Source organism: Panthera leo, chromosome A2, assembly GCF_018350215.1.
Source record: "Panthera leo isolate Ple1 chromosome A2, P.leo_Ple1_pat1.1, whole genome shotgun sequence".
Lineage (NCBI taxonomy): Eukaryota > Metazoa > Chordata > Mammalia > Carnivora > Felidae > Panthera > Panthera leo.
The window spans coordinates 32,244,861-32,265,660 of NC_056680.1; positions in this window are offsets into that span (position 1 = coordinate 32,244,861).

Sequence of the window (20,800 nt, forward strand, 5' to 3'; positions counted from 1 at the left end):
CAATTCCTCAGATGTATTTTCGTCTGAGTGTGCTATATGTCAGTGCTTCCAAGTGTTCCACATTCCTGGATCATTTTAGGAGGGTTTTTTTGTTTTTGTTTTTGTTTTTGCATTGCTACACAGCAGGTACTGGGATATGGACCAAGGTTTCTTAACCTGGGCAAGTATTCACGCTTTGGGCTGAATAATTCTTTGCCGAGGAGACGATCCAGGTGTTGTAGGATGTTTTAGAGCATCCTTAGTCACTTTTCACTAGATTCCAGCGGCACTCCCCCAGTTGTGACAGACAAAAATATCTCCAGACACTGTGAAATGACTCCTGAGGGAGCAAAGGTGCCACTAGTTAAGAACACACTTTACTTACTTTTATTAATTCGATGCCAAATACACTCGATAAGGTAGGTGCTATTATTGCCCTCCTATTTCTTCATCATTCATAAGTAATGAGAACATAGCATAGAGGGCATTGAGTGAGCTGTTCAATTGCATTCTAGTGAGTGGCAAAAAAAAAAAAAGAAAAGAAAAGAAAAAAGAAAAAGACTTCAACCAGGGGTACCTGGTGGTTCAGTTGGTTAGGGGTCAGACTCTTGATTTCGACTGAGGTCATGATCTCACCGTTCACGGGTTTGAGCTCCACATCAGGCTCTGCACTGTCGGATTCGGGATTGGGATTCTGTCTCCCCCTCTCTCTTCCTCTCTCCTGCTCACTCTCTATCTCTATCTCTCAAAAAAAATTTCAAAAAAAGACTTCAACTAGATCTGAAAATGTTATACTTAAAAAAATGTTTATTTTTCAGAGAGAGAGAGAGAGAGAGAGAGCACAAGCAGGGGAGGGGCAGAGAGAGATGGGGATAGGGGATCTAAGTGGGTTCTGTGCTGACAGCAGAGAGCCTGACACTGGGCTCAAACTCATGAACTATGAAATCATGACCTGAGCTAACGTCAGATGCTTAACTGACTGACCCACCTAGGCACCCCTGCAAGGGTTATACTTTTTATCCTACCACTGTCTATATCCAGAATCTAAATTGAGCAATACTGTAGGTGCTTTCTCTATAGTCTAAGATTTCTAAAAATACAGAAATAAATGAACACATTCTTAAAAGAGTTGCTAAAATGTCACATTATGCAAATCTCCTTCCAAATCAAAGATGTTCATTGGAAGGTGGGGAATGACCATCCGATGGGGCATACCTGGATGACGGTAACTGAGACACATGTAACTGCTGCCATTTGCTTGACCTTTGCTGTTTCAGCTCCCTGAATGGATAGGCAAGTCTAGATCCTGCCAGATTCACCATAAAGCAGACCACCATAACACTACTGCTTAGCAAAAACTACATTGGGATAATGGAAAGAGAATGGAATTGGGTTCCGAGGGTTGGGCATACCTAGGCATTTCTGCTCACTAACTCTGGGAATTCGGGGAAGTTGATTAATTTCTTTTAGCTTCTGATTCCTTATCTGAAACTAAAAAGGACAATCACACCTTCTGCCAAAGTGGTTATAAGGACAAGTTAATACATGCCAAGCCCAGGACATAGAACTTGGTAGGAAACAGACACTCAGTAGAGGGACATGAAAACACTTATTGAGCTTTTACTGTATACCAAGTACTGTGGCAAGGGCTTTACATAAATTATTCAGCTTAATTCATGAGGTTCGTTACCTGCCTGTTCTGTTAGGCAGGCACCCCTTCCTGGGTCTGTTTACTTATCTGTTATCTGTCTCCTGCACTTACAGAACAGCAAGGAGCGTGCCTGTTTTAGTTACTGTCGTAACGCAGTGCCTCATACCTCCATCAATGTTTGTTGAGTTATTAATGAACCAATTTCTTCTTAATGAAAGAAGACAGATACACCTGGGAACAATCTTAGGCTCTCTCCTATGAAGCACTCTTGATTCTTTCATGGCAGCATTTCTGGGATTCATTCCTTTCTCCTCATTCACTCACCCACCATCCTGCTCCTGACCCTCACTGCCTGGAGTCTGGACTACCCGAGTCACATCACAATCTTCACGTGGTTCCTAGCCTCCTCTCACACCCACCCCTGCTCCTCACCGAAGAAGGAATCTTCTTCACGCACCCCCATCAGCAAATCACGACCATTCACTCGCAACCCAAGCCTTCCATGATCAATCCCACTTTCCCTAACCCATCTCATCTTCTGTCACTTACTAACATTATCATTATTCCAGGCAGATCATTATCTGCTTGAACGTTCTGCTCCGGGGACCTGATGATCATCCTGTTACTTATTTAGTGTGTAGTTTACTGAGTGCCTCTATTGTACACATACCATGTATGTGTGCTCCTACCACACAAAACATAATTACTGTCCTTGGGAGTTTAAAAACACAGTTAAGGAGAAAAGCACCAACACAATTGTGATATACTACTACCTATCCATTTGAAAAGGGTACAGGATGCCAAGTAGGCACCTGGGAGGGTCTGTCACCCACAACTGGGAACTCAGAGAAATGTTTCCAGTTGAGGCGGGGAGAGCTAGATAACCTGACCCCTCACACGTCAAAAAAGGAAGAGAGCTTTGCTAGGAAAAACAGCGCAGAGACAATAGCAGAAGGAAGAATACGGCTCACTTCACCCATGAGCCACATGAGCCCTACTCTCAGGACAACGGGGAATCACAGAGGAATTCACAACAGGTTAGTTGAAATGTAACTGTTTGAGACTCTAAAGGAGGGTGGTGCTGCCATGAGGACTTTACCAAGTCACCATTTCTTCTTTATAAAATATAGCCTTACGGAGCAAATCCATTTCCCGGCAGAAAGAGGGAATGTCAGGAGCGTCTGGGTGGCTCAGTCAGTTGAGCGCCAACTCTTGCTTTTGGCTCAGGTCATGATCCCATGGTTCGTGGGTTCGAGGCCTGCATCAGGTTCTGTGCTGGCAGCTGTGAACCTGCTTGGGATATTCTCTCTCTCTCCCCCCCCCCACCCCTCTCCTGACCTCTCTCTCTCTCTCTCAAAATAAACACTTTTTTAAAAAGAAAAAGGGAATGTCAAACAAAAGGATTTTTGTCCTAGTCTTTGGGAAAAAATCTGAAAAAACCTACACTGAGGTCCTCTCTGAGCTGTTAACAACTCTGGTGCTTTTCCATGCCTCGATTTCCTCATCTGTCAAATGAAGGGAATTAACGGACTATATGATCTACCAGGCTTTTCCCAGCTCCTTCCTCCTCTGAACCCTGACCTCTTGCAGATGGTCATTTTGAAGCTAGAAATCTGCTAAGAAGACCCATTTGAGAAGCTTGTTAAAATCGTGGAAACCCAAACCTCACCCTCTGAAATGTAGGTAAGGTAGGTGTAAAGTGGGAACATTTAAAAATAAAAGTGCCCCAAGTGAATCTCATACACTGGTTTTCAGATCCAACATTTGAGAAACTCTGACGGAACGGAGCGTCCCTTCACTTAAATGGAAATAGAGGGCACCTGGGTGGCTCAGTCAGTTAAGCGTCCAACTTCGGCTCAGGTCATGATCTCACGGTTTGTGGGTTTGAGCCCCACGTCGGGCTCTGTGCTGACAGCTCAGAGCCTGGAGCCTGCTTTGGATTCTGTGTCTCCCCCTCTCTCTCTCTCTGCCCCTCCCCAGCTTGCACTCTGTCTCTGTCTCTCTCTCAAAAATAAATAAAACGTTACAAAAAAATTAAAAAAAAAAATAGAAAAGAGGCCTGGAGATGACTACTCTTTCAGGAACTGGCCCCTATACAGTTAATCATAAAGAGCCCCAAGTATCCAATTATACCTTTGGGAAATAGAAGCCAAATTAGAATAGATCACCTTGGGGTACCTGCGTGGCTCAGTAGGTTGAGCATCCAAATCTTGATTTTGGCTCAGGTCATGATCCCAGGGTTGTAGGATCAAGCCCCATATCCGGCTCTCTGCTGAGCATGGAGCCTGCTTAAGATTCTCTCTCTCTCTCTCTCTCTCTCTCTCTCTCTCTCTCTCTCTCCCTCTTTGCCATGCTCGCAGGCTCTCTCTCTCTCTACCCCCCCAAATAAAAATAAAATATTTTTTTTAAACAAAGATCATCTCAAAAAAAAAGATCATCTCATTGGAATTTAAATGGAGAGACTATCTATCACCCCTTGTTGATTCTATGCTGTGTGCCCTGCCCTGTGCCAGGGGGCCTGTAATGGTCACAACCAGGTGGCAGCATCACTCATTTCCAACATTAAGAGGCTGTGGCATTTCCAAGTGAGGAGTTAGTATCACAAATGGTCGCAGGCTTTGGTTCCCTCTTCTAGTTTCCCATCACCTGGAGATAATTTTCCAGCATATACTGAACATATACGCCCTTTGCTTTAGTGTTGCTTCCCCAGTACTTGGTCATTTGAACCAACACAATTATCTCATCAATATACTACCCTAATACATAACTGAAAATATGCCAGTCTTTGAGGATGGGCTCAAGAAAATCAATTTTCCCAGCTCTTCCTTGCCTTCCAGATATGCCCTGAAATAGGTAAGATCAAAATAAAATGCATCAAAGAATTCATCCATGGAAATCTTTGCAGGAAATAATCCCTCAACCACTGAGAAAGTTAGTCAGGCTCTCCAAACCAGGGTTACTCTCTGCTTGCAAAGCTGTAATTAATGTCGAACTAAAACAAGCCTAACATGAGGTACTCTCAAACAAAGAAATGGAACATAAGGAGAATTTGATTTCAAAGGCTAAGCATGGATTCAGAATTAAGCACCGAAATAGATGTTCAGGTATTAACAACTGCTCCTTGTTATCACCATCAAAATGTTCTTGGCATTGAGGAAGATGAGCCGGTAGCATGATTAAGCCGAGCGGACAAAGCTTTAAAGGAACATTTGCCTTGAATTTTAGTTTAAGGTCAGTGTGTATCCTTCTCACAAGGATAGTTTTCAGAGAGAACTTATTCATTCATGTCCAGTACCAATTACGTTGGCAATGCAACTCCCATAATAAGAAGAGGGAGACAGCTCCCATCTTGGATGACCAGGTAGCCCCGTGAGGCCAAATGAGCTTCAGAGACAGACCTGAATTTAACTTCTTGCTCTGCCACTCACTAGCTACAGGTCTTTGGCAAGTGGCAAAACTTCTCAGGGCTTATGCCATGCCTTCTCGTTTGTAATGCAAATACTAACCAGTACTTTAAAGAAATAGCAGGAAAACGAGAGGTAACATGTGAGATGTGCTTAGGACACAGCGTGGTAAAAGAAGTCACCACAGACAGTAACCATTATAACCGAGGAGCATTCACGTGAATTGGTTTCTTTGAGCGGCGTCACAAACACCACCCTCTCGTCAAGATACAGTTCTGTGAAAAAGAGAGTTTCTGAACCTGCAGAGCTGTGCACCGTTCTGTAGACACCTCAAGACTCAGGCAAAATTAGGCTGCCATTTTCAACAATCTCCACTGAGGCCCAAAGCTTTCCTTATAGTTTAGTGGCCGGCATTGTTCTACACAGAAATTTTCAATGTTATTGCCAAAAACTCCATGAAACCATGTTCTGAGACTCTTATATATCACAGAGATGGTGCTTATTAAATAATAACCTTATTTTCCTTTTCTTTACGACTCTAGGGCAGAAATAACCAGTCTTGAAACGACATCATTCACTTATCTATAAATATCTACGGAACACAAGGTGTTATGTGCTCGGGATACAATGCTGGCCTCCTGCTCAGCAGGATGGGGAGCCAGACAAGGAAAAGGACTGACAAGTGAATGAGAGCTAGCCGAGAAAGAAGATACAGGGGAAGTGCTTTGGGCACAGGGATTAAATGCAAGGCTTCAAAGTGGCAGAACAAGGTGAATCCCATACAGGCAAGATTTTTGGTAGGGCTGGAATGGGACTTTCCCAAAGTATTGAGTCCTGCATCACCTCACGTTGGTCAAGTGTTTGATTTCAGGTAGACTACTGTAAATTTCCTCCAGATCCCTGATTTGTAGAATACCCACTGAGAATAATAAAGGGCTTTGAGGAAAACAAATCCAAGCCAAATTTCCCATTTCACGACTGGGTGTCTACACAACTTGGGCAGGTCACGTGTCATCCTTGAGCCTCAACTTTGGTATTTACAAATGGAAGAATAATACCTACTTTGTTGAGCAGGTGTGACCATTAAATGTAGTGATAATTTGGTTAAAGAACCTAATGGATGCCCAGACATGTGGTAGGCACTCAATAAACTTCAACCTCTACCCATAACTGACAGCTGAAATCTGTACATTTCCAGCCGGCAAACACTGATAAAGTACCTGTGATTAAAAAAAAAAAAATCAGGTATATCATATTTAGAGTTTTCTGTTTTGGAAACCAAAATCCCTCATTAATAATAATCATACGACTGTAATACTACTATTGAGTACTTACTCTGGGCCGGACATCACGGGAAGCATTCATTTTAAATTCTTAAATCTTACAACAATCCTATGAGGTCATTTGTATTTCATTAAACACCGCTCCCATTTTTCTACAAAAGAAAAAAGTTCATGAACTCAAATACATTTTGACATTTTGGATGAAACTAAGTTAAACAGGTTTGTTACCTTCGGAGCTTCTCAGAGCCTTTAATCTGACAATATGCATGATCAAATCCCAGAGAGAAGAAGAAAGTCTAAAGGGTTTTCCAAGTATATTTGACCATTAAATCCTTTTTTGGTTGGATGTGTACTGAAATACTTTTTAAACATACTTTGTGAATGGCTCAAAAAAGAATTAACAGCTCCATCTCTAGAAAACTGGGGCTCAGAGAAGTAACTTGTCTGAGGTCATCCAACTAACAAACAGGATGAACCGTGATTTGAAACGGGGTCTTTCTAATTCCAAAAACCATGCTCCTGGCTACGGGACAATTATTTGCAACACTGCCCCAGTTCTTAGAAACTGTTAAGGCTGCAAAAACAGGCCTTTGCACCAAGTTCTGACAATTCCAGATAGAATACCCTCCTAAAGAAAACCTTAGGGTATTAAGTCAGGAGTCTGGGGATGGCAATCACCCCCTGTGCCGGGAAAAGGCAAAAAGGCAAGACCCCCAGGACCCATTCTGTCCTGCTACGGAAACTTGCTAAGACCTGGACACAAAGCTCAGCTAGACACCCACCTTATTGCCTCTGGTTGTGCCCCGGGCTGTTTCCCCCAAATCTCAGAGCTCACGCACTACGTCCGTCCGTGGCCCAATCCCTCTCCCTACCTCTCACTATTTTACTGGTGCTTAGTGACAGCTCACACCTGGCTGTTCCCTCAGCAAGGCAAATGCAGCCCACCGCTGAGCGGTTGCTAAAGTAAATAACTCACTTAACCCAAACCTAATAATCCCTCTACAAAACTCAGGGAATATGAAAAAGAATTACCCCATCCAGTTCCCTCGGCATTATGGGAACAGGCAGGCCTTTCATTTACTCCAGCAGTCCATATGTTTGAAGGTCAAACAACACCTGGATATTTCTTTGAAATAAACTAATTGAGCCTGGATGATTTAGAGTCAGTCTTGCTGAAAGGCTCACTGGATCACCAATGGTAAGGCAAGACCTGCTTTTGAAAAATCCTGGATCCTCCAACCCCAGCTTTGTCAAAGGCGATGAATATTTGATGCTGTTCAAAGATTAAGACCTGGACCAAACTGAGAAAAGAGAAAGAGAAAGGATTGCTTTCACACTGCTATGAAAAGGAGTCTTGGCCCCAGGTGTTCAGGGTGGTAAAGAAATCAGAGCCAGCCAAAGAAAAATCAGGCAGAGAGCCTAACGAGGAATAGTTCTCAGCCACTACATGTACATATCAAGCACCTGGGAAACACGTTAACAGTGCAGGCTTCCTGGCCAGCCTTTCCCTTTTGTTCCTCTCAGAGCCGGTTTTCATGGAAACCCTGTTTATAAGAACGACACAGAATTAGCACATACAGAGACCAGTTTGACTCGGAGCGGGAGGAAAACATCAACTTCACTAATTGGTTTTGCTGCATATGCCACTGTGTACTCCGGTTGCTTGATCTGCTTTGTGCACAGGCAGCTTCAACCTGTGAGTCAAAGGTGAGCTTAGAGGAGAAAACCTCTCCCAGCTTATGGGTGGCCTCCTAGGTTCAAACACATAATGTGGGACCTTGTACTTCTTCATAGCATTTATTGTCACTGTGGTGAACAGTTTTCCCACTGGACTGTCAACTCTATGAGGACCGTGCCCATCATGAGCACTAACACAGCCCCTGAACCTAGTACATACAGGCACATACGGGTGCTCCCTAATTATTTCCGAATCAGTGAATGGCCTTAGAAACCAGTGAACAGGCTAACAAGAAGTTCCTGGAGCAAATATATTGGCAGCTAAATAATTTTTGAGGAAAAAAAATTGAGATCTTGCACAGATACCTGATTTTTATCTTATAATTTTAAAATGTGCATTCTTGCAAAGAACCACTCTATTTGGTTTTCATCACACTCAACCTTAAGATTAAGGGAGATTTTGGAAACTGGAATAATGGTAATTAACGGTGTAGTTGTAATTATAACGATGCTCGGAGCTAACATTTATCAAGGACTTGTGTGCTTCGCCGTATCCCAGGTTTTATCCATGTAGTACTTCACTCCATTGGCCCCCTAAACCTGTGAGGTAAGTGTCCCATTTGAGAGGAAGAAGGCACTGGAAGCTGACCATGAGAACTCCGGTCTGTCTGTGCTCTCAAATAGTTTACACAAACTGTAAGGGAAAATTCATCTGAGCACAGGCTCTATCCTCTTACCAGACACTACAAACAGCAACAAGCAAAACCAGATACCGTCCCAAATCTTTTGGAGTTTATAGTCTAGTGGGGGAGACAGATGTTAATCTATAACCAGAAAAATGAGAAAATAAATACAACTATTTTAAGTGTTATGCAGAAGCATTCTATGGTATTAGGAGGAATTAGTCATCATCAGCTTTCTTAAGCTAAGATCTCAAGGAAAAGTAGACATGAACCAGGGAAGGAGGAGAGGATGAAGCTTCTAAGGAAGAGAAAAGAGCTGTGTAAAGGTCCTGTGGTAGAAAGAAACATGTTGCTATATGAGGGAATGGAAAAAAAAAAAAAAAGGTGTAAGAGACTGGAATAGTAAGAGCAAGAGGCCAGATTTGGCCAGAAAGGAAAGTAGGCTCTAGAGCAGTGGTTTTTCAAACTTGAGTAGACACATCATAATCATCTGGAGGACCTGCTAAAACACAGTGTGCTGGACCCCATCCCCAGAGTTTCTGATACAGTAGACTTTGAATTTGAAAACACACACCTGGGTGATGTCGATGCATTCTTAGACCATATTTTGAGAACCACTGCCTTAGATTATACAGCATCTGGTAGACCAGGGCATGGGTTTCTGATTATGTCCTAAGGAGAATGGAAAATTATTGAAGGATTCGAAGCATGGAGGTCATGTGACCCAATTTACATCTGAAGGAAAACAAATCACTCTAGCATCAGGGTGAAGAAAATACTGCAGGGAGGACAGCGTGGATGGAGGTAGACCAATCAGAAGGTATGTGGCAGTTGTCTAAAAAAAGAGTTGTGGCTTGGACTAGAGTGTGAGACAGAAGCAGATAGATTCAAGAGAGATTGAGGAGGATGAAATCAGTAGGACATAGTGATGAATATGAGGGTTAAGACAGAGAATAGTTTCCTGGCTTCTACTTGAGCAACTAGACAGTGTTGCTGTTCACCGAGAGACACCCTGGATGAGGACCTGGCCGGGGGGAGAAGATTATGCGCTCAGTCTTGGACTTGCTGAGTGTGAGATCCCTTTGAGGCATTCAAAAGATGGCAAGTAGACAGTTAATGTACGGGTCTGGAGTTAAGTGGTGAGATCAAGACTGGAGATAAAAACTGTGAGTCATGTGAGAATATGTGTGATATGAAACTATGGGGGTGGATGAGATCACCAGGGAGGGAAACTAGAATAAAAAGAGTAGAGGGTGTAGGGCTTCCAACATTTAACTTCTGGGTAGAAGGTGAGCCAACACATGAGAGAGACAAGGAGTAATAGGACAAAACTCAGGAAGAATTGTGCCCTGAAGCCAAGGAAGGGAGGCAACAGTAGGCCGTCATGCAAGTGCTGCTCAGAAGTCAACTAAACTAAAGACTAAGGAATATCGATTGGATTTAGGAAGGTAGAGGTGACCATGATTAGAGCTGATTTGGTGAAGGGAGAGAGAAGAGATGGGGAGTAGGCTATACCTGAAACCTGGGGGGGGGGGGAGAGGGTGTCTCACCCCCAGCCTTTATTTGCTATTATTTTCAATCTCTCCTCTTTCCATTTACAGTTCAAATACATTATTTCCCCTCCCTGTTCACTGTCAGATGAATCAAAAGTTCACACTTTCCATTTTTACCTCTCTTTACTCTTCGTACCACTGTAACTGGACTTCTGATCTCATTACATTTTTATTGAATACCACATTCATTTTGTATTTGTCGTCTCGGTGCCCAAAATAGTTGCAAAATTTTACCAACTCCTAATTTTCATCAAAGGAGATCTCAGCGCCAAGTCCTAGATCCTGGTCTTAGTTCTCTCATTGGCCAATCACCTTCGGAGAATGGATAATCAAGGGAAGATGTGCTGATCAGGCCAGGGGAAGGCAAAGACAATGTCACGTTAAAGATCACAGAAGTCCTTTATCCTACTTGAAGAGTCTGTCTGAATGTCTATGGGAAAAAAAAATTTTGGCTGGCCCCAATCAGTCCTTGCTCAACAGCAAACTTAAGAGTTTGGGATTCAGAGCCAGTTGAGTTGGGATTCAGAGCCAGCTTGGCTCTGCAGCTGACCTGCTGTGTAAACTTGGACAAGGTGCTCAACCTCTCTGAGACTCATTTTTTATTCATGGATAAAACAAACATAAGAATAGATACCTCAAAATATGGTCGTAAGGGATTAACCGTTCAGTTTAGTGTCTAACTCCCATTAAGCAATAAATGCATTTTGATAGTGAATGCAGTGGGCCCAGCAGACAGAAAGAAGAATAATGAAATGCAAATGGACAAGATGGCACTGGTTTCCAAAGTCACCCCTAATTCCCAAGTATTTGGGCTTTTTTATCCTGGCCCCTTGAAAGAACTTTTAAATTCATTACACTTTTCAATTCATTCACTATGGATTGTGTCTTCTTTGATCAATATTGTACTCTTCTAAAAGGGGGCTTGTTGAGTTGCTTTTTAAAATTAAATACTCCCAAGTTTTTACTGTTCAGCTTCTATTCAAATAAAAACAAGTAATGAGATGAGTTATAAAACAAGGAGAATATATATTACGGGAGCTGGCTGATTTTGTCTAGGGCTAGGCAGATAAAACAAACATTAGGAAAACAACAAAGCATGGCCTAGTACTTTTCCCTAGGTAAAAGAACCAAAATAGACACTGAAAATGTGCATCATTCATTCATTCATTCATTCATTCATTCAACTAATCAGTCCTGAACACTTACTTAGTAATAGGCCCTAAGCTAGGATCAAACCAAAAGAATCAGACTTTGTTGTTGTTTTTAAACTCCCATCCTGCCAGATACAGCACTGACTCACTGTTTACAGTAGAAGTAGAGTCAACAGATTGGATGCCAGAGAGAAGAGGTGTGATTTATGCATGGATTTTCTGCAGTTTGGTACAAGGAGACCATAAAATCACTGCATGGAGATTTTCACATCCAGTTCATTATCCACCTAGTGCCAAGTTAATAGCAACACAAGTGTCATTCAGAAAAAGTTCTCCATCCTGTAGCATCACCAATAAACTCATGAGAAGAATAGTAGTAATGATTGCAATGATGATGTAAACCTCTACCTTTCGTATTTAAAAGCAGGGCATAGGGCCACCTGGGTGGCTCCATCGGTTAAGGGTCTGACTCTTGGTTTTGGCTCAGGCCATGACCTCATGGTTTCCTGAGTTCGAGCCCCGCATCAGGCTCTGCGCTGGCAGCGAGGAGCCTGCCTGGGTTCCTCTCTCTTTCCTTCTCTCTGCCCCTCCCCAACTCACGCTGTCTCTGTATCTCTCAAAAATAAATAAATAAAAGCAGTGCACATGCATTAATGTGTGTTATCTCTTTTGCCCTGGTAAAACTTCATGAAAAGGACACTAATGTCATCCCCATTTTACAGACAAGGACACTAAAGCTAGCATGGATTAAGAATTTTGTCTAGACGTTTAGGTGGCAGATCTGAGACCTAAAAGCATGCGGTCTATGGTATAACTCCCCTTTTAAAATTAACATACTTTACAATTTACCATTTACAATTTAACTAACAAAATTTAAAAACTAGTTCTGGGTCTAAGAACTTCTACATCTACGTACCCTGTCCGCTGACTCTTTGCAGGTCATAATGATCCCTACAAATCAAGTGTGAAGCTCCCCTTTCTCTCCCTAGCATTTTTTTCTTTTTTTTAGTTGCTCTGCAAAGCAGCATGGGTACCCGGCTCATTTTTCATCTTCCAAAACTAGTCTTGCCTATCGCCTCTCCAGGCAGGGGAGCCCCATCTAATTGGCCCTCAAGAGCTTTCTGCAAATTAATCATTCTGAATCCCGAAGCTCAGCAAAAAGTTTCTCATTCTACGCTGAGTGCAACAACTATTTCTGGCTCCAAAAGAATGTTTTCACTCACTGCCACAAGGGCCTGTGAGAATAGCCAAGAGGAAATGGCAGGACTGTTCTTAACTGTGAGGTCATCTCATGCTGGTGGCCCAGAGACCTAAGGAAAAAGAATATTCTTTCCTTAGGGTAAGACTGTCTAGCTATAAACTTGTTGTTTTATTGTAGCTATTGTTATTTCAAGGACAGTCTCATCTCCCTCTGGAGCTTTATTTGCCCTTCACGAGTCATTTGGAATTTTCACTGAGATACGGCCCTAGTTAGCTAAGCACTGGATTCCTGCACTAGTTGGGGGTTACTTCTTTAAGAAAAGATCTAATCATTTCATGCCTAGGGCCTATATGCTCTGTGAACTTCTGAACACCAGTAAAAACCACAAAGATCCTACCTTCTGCTCAGCATAGGCTGTTGTGTCTTCACCCCAAGAATATTCTTGATTTAAATGTCAATAAACTTTTCAAAGCATTTATTATATGCCAGCCTCTATGCTAAAAAGTCACATATGCTATTGCTATTATATTCCTCATAAGAACTCTTGGACAGGAGAATTCCTGTTTTCATTTTACTGCTGAGAACATGGTTAAGTAACTTGCCCAAAATGTTGGTAATGTCTGAAGTTGGGTGATGGGTACATGACAGTTCATGGTACTAGTTTCTCTAATTTTACTTATAATATTTTTCATGATATAACGTTATCATTGCTATTGCTCTTACATTCAGTTTCCCAAGGCTGTGGTTTCAAACCCAAATCTATTGAGCCTACAAAGCCTAAGCTCTTAAACGTAACCATACTGTTGACTATTGCCCAGTTGAAAATGTTAGCCAATGTTCACTTGATGCCAAAACAACTTCCTAGAAAACCAAAACCCAAACCGAAACAAGTTAGTCCATTTCGTGTACTCGGCAGCAGGCAGCCATCCTAAAATGACTCTTTGACAGAAATTTCTGGGTGAATCACATTACAAAAAGCATTTCCTAGGTGAAAATGACTTGACTGTTTTTCTCAGACCAATCCAAACCGCATGCTCACCATGGATGAGCTTTATTCATTTATTTATTTCCCTTGCATTCCATTTGTGGTATGAGGAGCCCCTTCTTACCAGACACAGCAGGCCCAAGAACAGCTAACGTGGCATCTGGCTGCAATTCCAGCATAAAACGAGCACTGCATTTGCTGTTTCCTGGTTATTTATCCCTCATAATAGAAACTCATCTCAAATAATGATCGGGGGGATCTTTGGGACTGAGTTTAGATGATTCTTTTTATTAAACACCTAACAGCAATACACAAGTCATGTTTCCATAACCAATCATTATTGACTTTATGGCTTCATGCTTTTGTTTCTTAAAATGACATGAAAACTCATTTGTAAGTAAAAGCAGTGAGTTTATTTTCTCTTGGTAGACTTTTATAAGCCTCTGTGATGCATTCTGCCATCCTCAGATATTGAGAAACTAGGCCTAGGATTTACTCTGGCACCAATTCTCTAACAACGTTTATGAACAACTTCTAGCCCCAACTGTTAGAGACCTGACTCTCGTGCCTTCCTTATTTCATTATGTCTTTGAGGAAACAAGATTCCTCCCTCTTGCCAAAGTTTGGTTTAAGTGATCTTCAGACGTGCCTGAGGAATAGTTTCTGGAGAAGCATGGAGTTCTGGGAAGCATCAACCATCTGTCAGGCGGTGGGGGAAGCATTATTTAGTTTGTAAAAAGAAGAAAAAGGAACTCCATTGAGCTTAAGAACATAAACTGTGGTGGTGGGGTGGGGGGGGGAAGGTTATTGGGTTGTGTCCTTTACTTATCACTAAAATGGCTTATTCAGATAAATCTTCTCAGGGGAGTCCCCTCTGATGCTATGGTTTCTGAACATGAGGAAAACATTTTGATCCACTGAAAATGCTGAAAAAGAAGTTATATTAAGAGCCATTTTCTTGGTCAAGTCTGTTATTGCATAAATATTCGTATCTAAGTTATTTAAACATTGCAAAAAATATTAAAAGGCCTATCTACCTCTTGTTAAAATAGACGACTAAAAATTGACATATCTGAGCTAACTTTATTTTGGCACTAGGAAGGTAAGACCAAAAGGTGATCAAAGATTCACTCCCATTCCATGCCCACCCCAGCCCTGACCCCCGACTCCCAGGGAATTTAAGGCAACATGTCCTTTGTAATTCTCAGGTTTGATGTCTTAACCTAGGAGTTTTTATGCTTCTCAAACTCTACATCCCATTTCTATGATAAATATTTGGTAACACAGCCAATGTACGCATACAATTGGAAAAATATTAACAAGATCACCTCACTATAATATAGAAGAGAAACAAAGAAAACTCATTTAAATGGACTACTAATAAGAAGAAGCTAAATTAACACATTTTAAAATAGAAGCACTCAGGCACGATTACACTGAAGACACCTACTGCTGCTTCACCTACTTTCATTAAATCACCTTGGATTTAAGAAAAGTTACAGTATTCACAGAATGTGTCTATTCTTTCCCTTTCAGTCACAGAGTAAAAGTATGAAGTTCTCCCTTGTCCAGCAAGAGAGCAGATGCAGAAATGAATACGAGAGGCGCTAATGTCCAGGAGGAGACAAACACCCCCAGCAGGCGTTTCGTCTCCGTATTTATTGAGCCTACAAGATATTACCCACGTGGTGAGAGTGAGGAAAACAAGAACTTAACACACATGAATGTGGAGAAAACAATCAGATAGTAATCATTAACTTCTGTGTGTAAGAAGCAAAGGGTCTGGGGGAGTCGAGTGGAGTTTGTGATCAAAGCACAATAGTATATTGGCGTCAGATGGAAAGTGATTTTACTCGTGATCTCATTACAATAGCTGGATACCTAGCCTGGGGGCTTTCACCCCAACGAGGCGGCCTTCCGCCCTAAGCTTTTTTCTAACCCATTTATATAAGTAGAACCTATTTCCCCACACCTTTCCATCACACATTTTGAAATGAGAACTAAAGAACATTCACATATACATGCGTGGAGTTCCCATGAGTATGACAGTTACAAACTCAAAGTGAAACTCAATCCCAAATTTTCACAAGTGGGATTGTTACTAGTGATATGATTTTCTGAAATGGTGAACAATGCTTAGAAAAACCCTGAAACCTACTCCCTGTAGTTACAATCCCAGAAAATGTAATAATATTAAACCATCTATCTATTAACATCTAACATCTATCATCTACCTAAGATAATCATATGTAGGTTTTTCAGCCCAATGAATGTCCAGCAGGATATCTGAAAGTCATACAAGACTCAAGTACATTTCCTATCTTGTGTGTTCATCGCACTCATAACAGGATGCCTAGCACCCCCAGATGCCACCCACTAAATGCCAGTAGCAGCTCCCCAGTTGTGACAATCTAAATCATCCACACAAATTTCCAAACGCCTCCTGGTGATTGTGCTCCCTTTGAGGACCAATGTCTGATGAAAACACCAGTGCTTTCCTGTATAATTTGTACTGTGGTTCCTTCAAGGGATGACCTATTCTCACCTTTTTCCTAGATACAAGCTTCATCTCTTTTAGAGCTCACTAAATTCATTCCCTCATGTTAGACCTGGCCGGCCACTAACTCCTCTAGCTGGACCAGATGTCTCCTGCTTCTGAACTCCTGTTACATGGATTATCTGGAGGGCACACATCAATGAGTAATTATCTGCTAGCCCATGCTGATATTTGAAAGCTTCATATGAAGGTGTCTTATATCTCTAAATCAACTGCAAATTCCTTACAAGCAGTCTTTTCAGTATTTCTATTAACACAGTTCTTTAGAGGCACTTGTGGACTGAGGTTGAGTTAAGAAAGCTAAAAGTCTGGACAAGTGGATTTTATACTTTTTGGATTTGTGAAGATGCAAACTTGGAGCATTCCAGACAATACCTCAAACTTCTAAGTATTCCACCTGAATGTCATTCCCATAGTACCAATTCCACCTGCTTCCTATTCCCAAGGGCCTGGCATTCTCACTCATTTTGAACTTATTTCTGTAGTTCTCAGAAACCAATCTCTCTGCTTTCTCACGGGTAGTGAATACCATCTGTGTCAAAATCAACCAAAGATACATGTTAAAAATAAACTAAAACAGACAAAACAAAAAAACCAATATTGGGTGCTATCACCTGGAATCTATGCTTTGAGAAACACTGCTTTATAATATAAGCTAATTCCTTCATCATGAAACAATTCATCCATGAACGTAAACAGGACTTTTATATTAAATAGGAATCCAGTCAAAATGGTAAGGCGGCTTCTAAGTCCAACTTAAAAATATTATAGACCATAAATCTCATGAAAGCCAAGGTCAACGAGTGTTAATCGTTTCGGCAGTTGACTTTTGGTGATACTGTCTACTTTATTTCATGGTTTCCACATTTGGCTTTTGTTCATTATTTCATCAGTGTTCTACCTATGTGATGCATCATTTTGCTGGTCAAAATCTATATTTCATTCCCTGATGTACTCAAATATATGCAGGTGAAAAAAAATTCATGTCAAAAGTCCTTCGGGAGACAGTTTCTCAGGGGGAATAAGTCTAGAACGGGTAATACCCTGCAATGCATTCTTCTGCTGAATTAGAGACTCCAAGGAGGGCAATGACTGTCTCTCCTCTTTACTCCTATCTTCCTTTTCCTTGCTTGAGCCTGATCCATATTGGACAATTGATAAAAATGAATGAATGAAACATTCATATAAAAATATATTGACTGGAGCGCCTGGGTGGCTCAGTTGGTTAAGCATCTGACTCTTGATTTCAACTCAGATCATGATCTCATGGTTCATGGGATCGAGCCCCGTGTCGGGCTCTGTGCTTACAGTGTAGAGCTTGCTTAGGATTCTCTCTCTTCCTTTCTCTCTGTCCCTCCCCTGGTTGTTCTCGCTCTCTCTCTCAAAAATAAATAAAGTTAAAAAAAAAAAGCAAAATAAAAATATATTGACTGAAAAATATATATATTGACTAGAGCATTAAAAATTAATGATAAGTGATAACTCATTCATCTGATAACTATTTGTGCATTTCCTAACTGTGTGGCTTTAGCTCCATGGGGATCATACCCCTGGTTGTCAGAAGTCAAACTACCTAATAATCACAACAGCTACAGTTATGGAGTATTTAATCTCTGCCAGGCATTGTGTTGAATCTTTCAAAGATATTATCTCATTTAATCCTTACAGCAACCCCAAAGAGGAAGGTACTAGTTTCCCATTTGGAGAAACAGGACAACTAAAGCTTAGAAAAGTGAAGCATTTTCCCACTTATAAGCCGAAGAAGCAGAATTCCAGGCCAGCTCCATCTGCCTCCAAAGTCTGTACTCTGAATCACGCCAACCCTCTGTTCTGTGTTGGGGGGATAGGAGATGTGGATACATAAAAGACCATGATCAGAGAGCTGGAGGTCACAGGGACAAACAAGATGAGGTGTCAAGGAGCTAATAAAAGGCATCCTTGACGGTTCAGAGCCAGAAGAAGGGATGGAAGGTGGCGATGGAGGTGTGGGGAATGAGGTCACCCTTGGAAGAGAATGGAATGTCAAATAAGAGAGGGTATTCTGGGGCTGGATGCCAAGCAGGAGGCAGCGCTATGCCCCCTCACACACAGGTGGGGCAGAAACCTCTGGAAAGGAAAGACACTATGTGACTAAGGAGCTTGTAAGCGATTCAGCTGGAAGCAAACAACACAAGGAGAGCCCACACAGATGCCTGCTCTGGTGCCTCATGAGTTTACTGCAAGCAACTCACATGCACCTCACGCACACAGACCGCCTGTCTTTTCCAGCTCAGCCAACCAAACCCTATGAGTCATGCCCTGGCCCCTCACATCTGTTCTTAGCTGGCGGTTTGCAGCTACCCAAAAGGAGGGCAGGTGAAAGATGAAATTACCCATTTGGGTTTCATTGCAGGCTGGATCAAGTGTAATCGTTGATGGAGAAACCTCTATCAGGCCCAGTTTGGAGGGTCACCGAGAAATGGATTACAGCTACAGAGAGTTTATGTGACCCATCGGTACCGGGTGCAGGTACAGGGGATTTGAGGCCATGGCTTACGGTGAACACTCACCCTGTGGTCCTTGTCCCTTTGCTGAGTCTAGAGAGCCACTGATGCCATTTCTTCTCCCTGCTTCCTCCCTGTGAAGATGGGGCCTTCGGTCTCCGTCCTCAGTGCTGTCTGTTCGACGGAAGGGGGTAGGAGACTCAGTGCATTTACCAGGAGCGAGTAGGAGCGTGCCCCTGTCAAGCTCTGTGCAGCAAGGTAGATCCCTCACTCACTGAGAAGTGACACACACCCTCCACTAAAACTCTCCAAATCAAATTTGACACAAAATGAAATGTTAAATGCTTAGAGAAAAGGGATCACACCTATATGTCAGGTCCAGTACCAGATATTTTATATGGAATCATCTTGTGTAATGATGATCATACCCACCCCATGAGGTTGGCACTATGTCCCCTTCACAGATGAGACAACTGAGGCAGAGCAGAGATAAATACATACAGTTCTGCTCTAAAGGTTTTTGTTCCAACATAATTGATGTTTTAGGAAACAATTTGAACCTAATGTGAATTTGTGATTTTCACGTTTGCTCATGCTTATTTGTCACTGCAACGCACACCAGGCGGATGCAGAAACTGCACTTGGCTGAACTGGGCTCCATAGAAATGCACAAAACACATACTTGCATTTCCGCCATCCACCTTCAGGTCACCAACGGTTATGAACCACACCATCCCTGTCTGCCGCCACAATTTTCTGTCCCATTTCAGATAACCCGGCTTCCACCTGCTTCACAAATGCCCACAAGTTGCAACCCTTTCAATGCCCACTGCTGCAAGCAAATTCAAGATGTTTTTCAAGGCTAAGTGCAATATTTATTGTCATATTTATGTATTTCCCAGCTATCTAACAAGCGTAAACTACCATTTAGACTCCTAAATACTGACAAGTTTTTGTTTTGTGTCCCTTGCTTCATTTTCCCCATAAGCTCTGTGGTTCTTATTGCCTGGTTTTGCAAAGCACAGTGATTTTCAGAAACACATATGTTGTATTATAGCATTATTATTTGTAACTTGCTCGAGATCTCATGGCCAAGTAGTGGCCCAGCAGAGATTCAGACGCCATCTGCTAAGGGACCCATCCTACCTTCTTAACCCCTGTATTTTACTGCTTTGACATGTATCATCTGTTCTAATCTTCACAGAGGCCTTAAGAGAACCTTTTGATTCACATTCTTAACCTGAAGAAATTGAGATTCAGAATGTAACTCGCCTAAGGAAAGCTTGGACCAAGTTGACCATAAGGGATAAGTCTGAAATTCACACTCAGGTCTGTTTCTTTCAAAGTACTTACCCAGGTCAGGATTCCAGCAGTGTGTATAAATGGCAAGAGTTTTTGTGGAAGGGGTAATGCCACAGGTCTAAACAGCTCTTCACTGATATTTCACTAATGCAACTCTCTTCTGCCAGCCGAAGATAGGTCCTCAAAATTTGAATCACTATCTGAACTATTTATCTATTCACTCTCTTTTGTTGTTCTTTTGTTCATTCATTCCTTCATCAAGTATTTATTGAGCAGTATTGATGTTCTCTCCATCCGAAATGCTCAATTCGAGTACCTCACATTGACGTCTTACCTTAGACATCACCCTTAGAGCCGCCTTCTGTAATCTATGCCCCACCAGACCAAGTAGAAGGTTCCTTGACTGAGAGCATCCTTTGTCAACTTGTACTTTGCTAGTACTTACCACTGCCAAAGGTGGCATGATTACCTGTAAAGAGTTCTTTGATCATCTATCCCCATGTGACGGTAAGCCCAATGAGAGCAAACCACATTTGTCTTTTTTTTTTTTTCATGTGTATCCCCACCACTCAGTGCCACACTACAAACAGAGTAGGAGCTCAATAAAGGCTGTTTTACTGATAGCCTTGGACCTGGCACTGATATAAAAAGAAGCCCAGCGTTACAGAGAACATCTTCATCCCAGACAGGCGCCTCTTCAACAGTTAAAGTTTTACAGGTTATTGAAATTCTTGCACTGGAAGGATATATCCAGGCAGTGTGTGCACAGAAGGACTGTAAAGAAAAAGTAGCTGACAGACAGAAAACTGATCCACAACAGCTTCTATAAACGGACCATGAAATCATCAGGTTCCTTGGTCTTTTATTTGTTTCTGGATGGAATCCCAGGCA